Source organism: Solanum verrucosum, unplaced genomic scaffold (genome assembly GCF_900185275.1).
Source record: "Solanum verrucosum unplaced genomic scaffold, falcon-dt-bn FXZP01000088.1, whole genome shotgun sequence".
Classification (NCBI taxonomy): domain Eukaryota; kingdom Viridiplantae; phylum Streptophyta; class Magnoliopsida; order Solanales; family Solanaceae; genus Solanum; species Solanum verrucosum.
In genome coordinates this window covers 1,997,569-2,005,670 of record NW_026020077.1, presented here as the reverse complement: position 1 = coordinate 2,005,670, position 8,102 = coordinate 1,997,569, and the positions used below count along the sequence as shown (strand labels likewise).

General features: G+C 30.1%; 1 pseudogene; it reads right to left on the bottom strand.

Annotated features, from left to right (window-relative positions):
- Positions 1 to 2,216: 2,216 nt before the first annotated feature.
- Positions 2,217 to 4,682, bottom strand: LOC125824158 (cytochrome P450 71A4-like; annotated as a pseudogene).
- Between the last annotated feature and the right edge of the window lie 3,420 nt (positions 4,683 to 8,102).

Sequence of the window (8,102 nt, the reverse complement as noted above, 5' to 3'; positions counted from 1 at the left end):
AACTATTCAATGCATATGGGCCCGTTTTCCTGTCTATTTGACACCTTTTCAAATAATTTCTCTTTATTTTTGCCTCACAACTTCTTCCTTCACTTTCATTTTGTGGTAAATTAATATTTGAAAATGTCAATTATTCAATTTATAATTTATTTGTCTTATTTCTTTTTTTAATTTATGTGTATTCAAAGATTACATTTAAGATACTATAAATTATTAGACTTAATATTTAAAAAAATTTATTACAAATTTGAAAATTACGTAATATACACTATTAATTACAATAATTACTAATTTAAAATATTTTTTCAATCTAATAAGAGCCTACAAACACACTATACATTATATTTAAAAGTACTATAAATCATAATTAAAATATATTTTTTTTAGAAAATTTTTTGTTGACTCTTGAAATTCTATTGGTGACACATGAATTTGAATAGATGGAACAATATATATTGAAAGTTAACAAATACTATAAGTTATTCGAAAATGACGTTAATGATTTTTATAAATTATAACAAATTAGCAACTAAAATATTTTTGAAAAAACATACAAAAAATTAGTTGATGAATCAGCCACCACACCGTGGACATGTATGTTTTTTGTGATTAAAATTGAGTTTAAGGGTTATTTTGGTCATTTAAGGATTTTTCTTTAAACTTCAAGCTTTATTAATAGTGATGTATTCATTTTAGAGTTAACATGAACATTTACTACCATATAAATATATATAATTTATTCAAATTTAAAATTTAAAACTATTTATTTAACGTCAATTAAAAATTAACTTTTAAATTAATTATTAGCACGGGCTCTTCATCACTAGTATATAATATAATAAGCGGGAATAGAGGGGACCTTGGGGTCGACACGTGTTCCTTTTTCCTTCTGGACAAAAAAAGACTATACAGACAAGAGGTCAACCTGTAAAAAAAAAGGGGGACCCATATTTTACTATTGAAGGATACGTGTTTCTTTTAAATTTCTTTTACCATACTAAATAATTGTATAAAATATTATAAATCACGATAATTAATTACTTAAATATTTAAAAGATATAAAAATATATAAAAAATCTGATTGACTCTTCAAATTTTACCGGTGACGCATAAATTCGGACAAATGAAATAATATAAATTATTTGAAAATTTCTTAGAAAGTACTATAAATTACAGTAATTAACAGCTAGAAATATTTCAAAGACAAAAAAAATTGATTGAATCTCAAAAAAAAAAATTAGTACTACACGTGTTCCTTTTTCCTTCTTGCCAAAAAAAAACTTCATTATAATTTTTTTTCGTAATAACAAAATTTTTTATTAAATGTCACTTGCATTTTGCAGTAAACAACAAATAATGCAAAAAAGAGGGGAAAATTGTTGAAAAAAATATAAAAAGGGTTTAATTGTCCTTTCAATGCTTTTTTTACTGTTGACCCCCTGAATTTTTCCATCTGACGCGCCTAATTTGAGTGTATTTCACGCATTTTGCCAGGTAGGATCCGAGTGTTTTTTTGTTTAAGTTTTGGATAGTTAAAGTGCCTATTTGTGCACTTACAAAGTTAAAGGTCAAAGTTAAAATTTGAAGCCAAGTTTAGGGGTCAATATATGTATTATGCCTATTTATAACTATGTCAAAAAGATAATCATATGAAATGAATGTATTGGAATATTATTCATTTTTCTTATTACATGGAAAGAAATTATATTTACTACTCGTAAAATTTGCATGTAATTAAAAAGTCCAAAATTTACCTCATTAATCTCAAAAGTCCCATAATACTTGTCAAGAACATTTGTTTGCCAAGTAATTTTAGCCCCCTCCCTTATATCTTGACTTTTTCTTCTTCATTTTTCTCTTTTTTCTTCAAATGGGATGGACCCCAAATTTGCTCCCCGAATAGCTATTTCAACAGAATTTTACCTCTATAGCTGTTCACAGAAAATATCCAGGCTTCTTTTTGCAATCAATTATATATCATAGAAATGTGGAAAAGTTTTAGTTGGATAGTTAAATATCTAACATCAACAAGTAACACATTTTTTGGTCTTATAAGTTATATGTGTAGAATAGGTTGGTATGTTTGGCATATTAATAGTATTATCCACGGAACATGTTAAAACAGGAAATTTTGCATACAAGAACATATAATAAAACACCCAAAAAGGGAGTAGACTAGTACACTTAATTATTACATATAGTGAAATTATTAACCACTAGCTAGACCATGGAGTAGCCACCGCAAGCAAAGGTAATTTCCTACGAACAGCAAGCCCTTTGCATTCAGTCATGTCCAAATCCTCCCCTTTTATCCCTTTTGGTAATGCAAAATTGAATTTGTAACGAAGTTTGCTAATGCTAGTTCATTCACCATAATAGCAAAAGGAATTCCTGGGCAGCCCCTTCTGCCAGCTCCAAACGGAATCAACTCAAGGTTTAGTCCTTTGACATCAATATCACTATTCAAGAACCTTTCTGGCAGGTACACCTCTGGATCATCCCATGATAATGGGTCTCTGCCGATTGCCCAAGAATTAAAAAAGAGCAGGTATGTCATAATCAAGTAATTTTACTTCTTCCATCGATTCTCGAGGAACTAGAAGTGGAACTGGTGCATGAAGCCTTAGAGTCTCTTTGATCACTGCTTTAAGATAGTGCATATTTCTTAAGTCATCCTCTGTTATCTCTGTTTTCCCTTGCCCTAATTCTCGCACTTGATCCTCTAATTTTTTCAGAACTCTTAGATACCTCAAAAGCTCTGTCATTGTCCACTCCAAAACTGTATACGTTGAATCTGTACCAGCAACAAATGCATCCTATGCATTATAAAGAAACACAAATGGTCAAATGGTACCACACAAAATAATATATTCAAATTAAATGCTTAAAAGAAAAAATAAAACAAGACACACACTAAAGAGGGAAATTTTACCAAAAGGAGAGCTTTCAATGTATCTCTTTGAAGAGGAAAACCAGTCTCCTTTCCGTTCTGAATTTCTAGCAAAACGTCCACGAAATCTTTAGCTTCACCCACACTGTATTCTGCGTTCTTGTTCCTAATCACGCGTTCTTCAATCACGTTCTCTAGAAATGCATCCAAACCTTTAGCTACTTTATTCACTCTAGTGTCCAGACCATTGATTTTATTGAGCCATTTAAGCCACGGAATATAATCCCCAATGTTAAAAACACCTGCAAGTAAAAGAATTTCTTCTAGGTAATGTTGTTCATCTTGTATTCCTAAGATACTTGGTAAGACACGAAGAACTTGGTAAGACACAATAAAGTTTAAGAACATTTTCACAACTAGAAAATTAAAACTAGTAGGAAACTAGAATCAGAAACAAATTAGATAAAATATACGAAATATTTTTTCCTTAAAGAAGAATTGTTGTCAATCTGTGTTTAAAGAATCTTACTGATTCCAACAAACTTTGCAGAAACACGAAGTTACCAAAGTTTAATAAACTAGTGAAGAACAGAAGAACACAAATTAATTCACAAATCTAAAATCTGTAACACATACCAGAATCTGGAAAAACAGAAAGAAGATCAAGCCCACTGAATGCACAGTGTCCCCTTAAGGAAATTATTCCCCTCTAGTATCCGAGATTTGATTTGGAATATGTCCTCTCAGGATAGAATGATTTCAATCACCAGTGTATTGATACCCAAAATGCTGGTGGTTACGAGCCACTCAACGGCAGTAAAGTATACTTAGAATACTAGATTTATTAGTAGAAGAAGAAGTCCAAAAATTGGTTCCCTTTTAAAATGAGAGGAAATCCCTCAATTTATAGAAAACAAAGGGTAGTGTGAAAAGGTTCTTATTGTGCCTTACCGGAAAGGTCACAAACCTTTGGAAAAGTCACAATCTTTCGGAAAAGTCACCACCTTTCATAAAAGTCACAACTTTTCATAAAAGTCACAATTTTTCATAAAAGTCGCAACTTTTCATAAAAGTTACAACTCTTCATAAAAGTCGCAACTTTTCATCAAAGTCACAACTCTTCATAAAAGTCGCAACTCTTCATTTTCCATTCACACCTTTTAAAACCCAACAAGTATGCCTTTAGAGCTATTCCACTTTCCCCTTCATTGTATGTCCTTCCTATATTCACCCTGCTGATTATGTTATTAGTCATACCACTTAAAACATCTCTCAAGTCTATCACTGAATCACACTGTTGCCTAATTTTATCAACCATGATTGATATTTCTTCTTCTCTCACATGACGATAAGATTGGACTCTTTTGTTGCTGAGAAGGTGAAACATGACAATGCTTTTAATTTGTCTCCAGTCTTCACCATAGGAAGTAAAGGCCACGTCTTTAGAGCCATAAAAGAGTCCATCAGTGATGCTAGATTTAGGTCTATTTGACCAAACGAGATCGTGAGTTTTCATGATATCGCGAGCAGCATCGACAGAGGAAGCAATAAGCACTGGCTTACAGCCAAAGTGAAGTAGCATGAGTGGACCATATTTTTTGGATAGTTTATGGAGAGAACGATGAGGAAGTGATCCGAGTTGATGGAGATTTCCTATGATTGGAAGCTTTGTTGGAGATGGTGGTAATAACCTTTTTTGTGTGTTTGAAGGGCTAAAGAACCACTGATGAAGAAAGTAAATGAAGGCAAGCAGAGGAACAAGAAGAAAATACTCCATTTTTGTTTTACAAATTAACAAGTATTGAGTAGAAATAGAGAGTATTTGGACTCAAATATATACGTATCTTAAGTATCTTGTTAAGTTTTTTTGCGCACGACACTAATTTTGTGGTTACAGTTCAATTGAGTTATCATTTTTGCATTGCAATTCATAGAATTTTGGTCCATACTATTAACAGTTGGGTATGCATCTAGGAACAAGAATTTTGCTTTAACTTGGACCAAAATAGTGTGCAAAAATATAGGCATTTAATTTGTATAAAATTGAACAAATATGCTCACATTCAATGTGACATAATACATGTAGGATTCCAGGTAGGCTCACTAATCCATGTAGCAGCGCTTATATATCACACATATGACCTGCAATATTCGAGTGGCAAATTTAAAAGTCACAATTATCTATTGAAGTCAAGTTAAAGATCATGTTTATGTATTATGTCTTTATTATTTATTACCAATTTTTATTTTATTATTAATATAAAAAAGAATAAGTACAATGTCATATTATCATTTAGGGAAAATAGAATGGGTTTCACAGCGGTGTTCATAGAACGATAGTGGAATTTTTAGTTTGATAATATATATAGTAATATTTTTTAAAATATTATATTATTATCATATAAATTTATTGAGCGTGACTAAATTTTGATAAAGTAGAGTATGATAAGTTGATAATATATCATGTTTGTTTTAATTGTTATTTAAATTTTATTGTATTGTATTGTATCACTTAAATTCACTGTTAAGTAATAATGAAAAGACTCATTTTGTGTAACGATCGAATTAGTGTAATAGTGTCATTATTTTAATATTTTCTTCTTCTTCTTTACTAATTATTTAATAATTCTATTTAATTTTTTAATCCTACTTTTTCATAGTATAGCTCTTTCCATACCATAATTTCCTTACAGATTTATCATCAAAATATGAAAATGTGTTATTATGTAATGTTAAAGAACAATACTATTTATTTAAATATTAGGCCTAAGTCATCGTCATCTGTGGCCCCTTAAAGTTGTCCGTATAATTCACTTAGACACCTTAACAAACCTTGTTTCCTATTAAACACTCCAATCTTAAAAAATAAGTTCATATTGAACATTTTTCTGACACTTAATCTAAAGAGAATGTGCATGTAATACATATGCATATGATGTGGCAAAATGATGAATCAAATGAAGACACGTGGCATTTTAATTTAAAATAATCATAAAAATGAATTTTGAATATAACAAAATCCTAAAAGAAAATACTTTAAACTATAAAATAAATAAATTATACACCCCCTAACCCCACCCCCGCACCCCACCAGGCACCCACCTCAAACCTCTCCATTTCCTCTCTTTCCCTAACAGTTGCCTTATCCACCATTGTTAACTTCCATTTAGAAAAATTAGAGGTTTTAACATATATTATGAATGAATTTATCATTTTTATTTCTCTGTATGCCTTCTTTCTTATTTACATTTAAATTGATGGTGTTTTCTTAAAAGTTTCATTTTTTTAATTTTGATTTCAATATTTTTTGTTCGATTTGTTGTGAGGAAGATCGGGAGTGTGTGGGAGAGGTGAAGAGGGAGAGAGTAAATATTTGAATAATGATCTCTATCTTTTTCGACAAAGTAGATATAGATGGTCTCCGTTTTTTCCGACAAAGAAGACAACACAATAATCTGCATTTTAACTACAAAGAACTGGTGATCTCCATCTTTTTTCCTGGAAAAAAGAAGACGGAAGTAAACAATAATTAGATGATTTTTTTTTCTTCAAAAAAGGAAATTTGTGGGGGGGAAATGGTGATGGATTGTATTGAAGAAGTGGTTGCAGTAGATGTGTGGTTTTGAAAGAGAGGAAGAAGAAAACTATTGTTATTTTTTAAAAAAATAATGAGAAATACAAAGAAAAAATTGAAAAGGAAAAGGAAAAACGTTAAAATATTGATTTCATGTGCTCATCAAGATGTGAGCTACACTTTTTGTGCCACATCTACATAAAGTTTCTAATTGGTTCAAATTCGAGAGGGTAGAGGTGTTCAATAGGTACTAATCCTAGTTGAGGTGTCTAAGTAAATTATGTGGACAACTTTAAGGGGTCGCAAATGACTTAAGCTTAAATATTACTCCCTCTTTCAAAAAGAATGACCCCCTTTCCTTTTAAGTCTATTTAAAAAGAAAATTACCTTTTTTTTTTGTAACATTTTAATTTCAGCTTTCCACGTGACATGTTTAAGACCACAAGATTAAAGGGCAATTTTGTACATGTGACATAACTTTAATTTAGGACCACAAGATTCAAAAGTCTTCTTTATTTTCTTAAACTTCGTGTTAAGTCAAATTAGGTCACTCTTTTTAAAACGGAGGGTGTATGTTATTGCCGATTGCAGATTGTCTAGCCACTTTGAAGGATAACGAATCTGTCTATCTGTCTACATTTTATATTAAAGTATGAAAGTTATTGAATGGACTTTTTGTCCTTTTAAAAAAAAAATTATAATAGATAAAATTATTATTATTATTATTATAAGGGAAAAATTCTAAATTATAAGAAGATAACTAATTGCCTATTTTAATATTAGGAGAATAATATTTTTTTCTTTTTAGTGCAAAATCCTTTTAAGTGGAAAATTCATTAGACAATTTATTATACGCAGTAATATTTTATTGCAAAATCTAAAAACTACTTACAATTTAAATTCATTTTATATAGATTTTATTTATTCAGCTTTAGGAATCACTTTAGAATTAGGTTTTCTTTAACCAATTACGGAATATTACATACGTATGTCTCTCTTTATTTAGGTTTTAGACCATTCTTCAAAAAAAATAAAAAATTATATCAATACTTTGTTACTTAAATAATTATTTTTTACAATTTTGGTTTTGAATAAAAATTTCATAACAACAAATTTTAATGAAAAAATCAATAAGATTGGTTAGCCAACACTAACAAAGATTATCGTACAATGATAAGTAGTCATTTCTACTTAACTAGAGGGCTCAAGTTTAAATCTCCTTAAATACAAAATTGCCTTTTTACTCTGATTTTAAAAAATCTTAAACGTCCAAATTTACCTCGTTAATCTCAAATGTCACTACTCACTCTGTCCCATCATACTTGTCAACAACCTTTGTCAGCCAAGTATTTCTAGCACGTGCCTTTTCCCCTCCCTTATTTATGGACTTTTTCTTCTTCTTTTTTATCCTTTTTTCTTTGAATGGGATGGCGCCAAATTTGCACCTTAATTTTTTTTTGGTAACTACGGTAAAAGATTACCATTATCATCAAAACCAGTACAAATAAAGAGCACCTATACTTGGTAATATAGAGTAGGCCTCCTACAAAGTAAAAAATTTAAGTACAAAGTAGTTGAACAAAACTCCTACAATTTTGTGTTTTCTTTGAACTACTAAGTAATTGTAATTTCTCCATA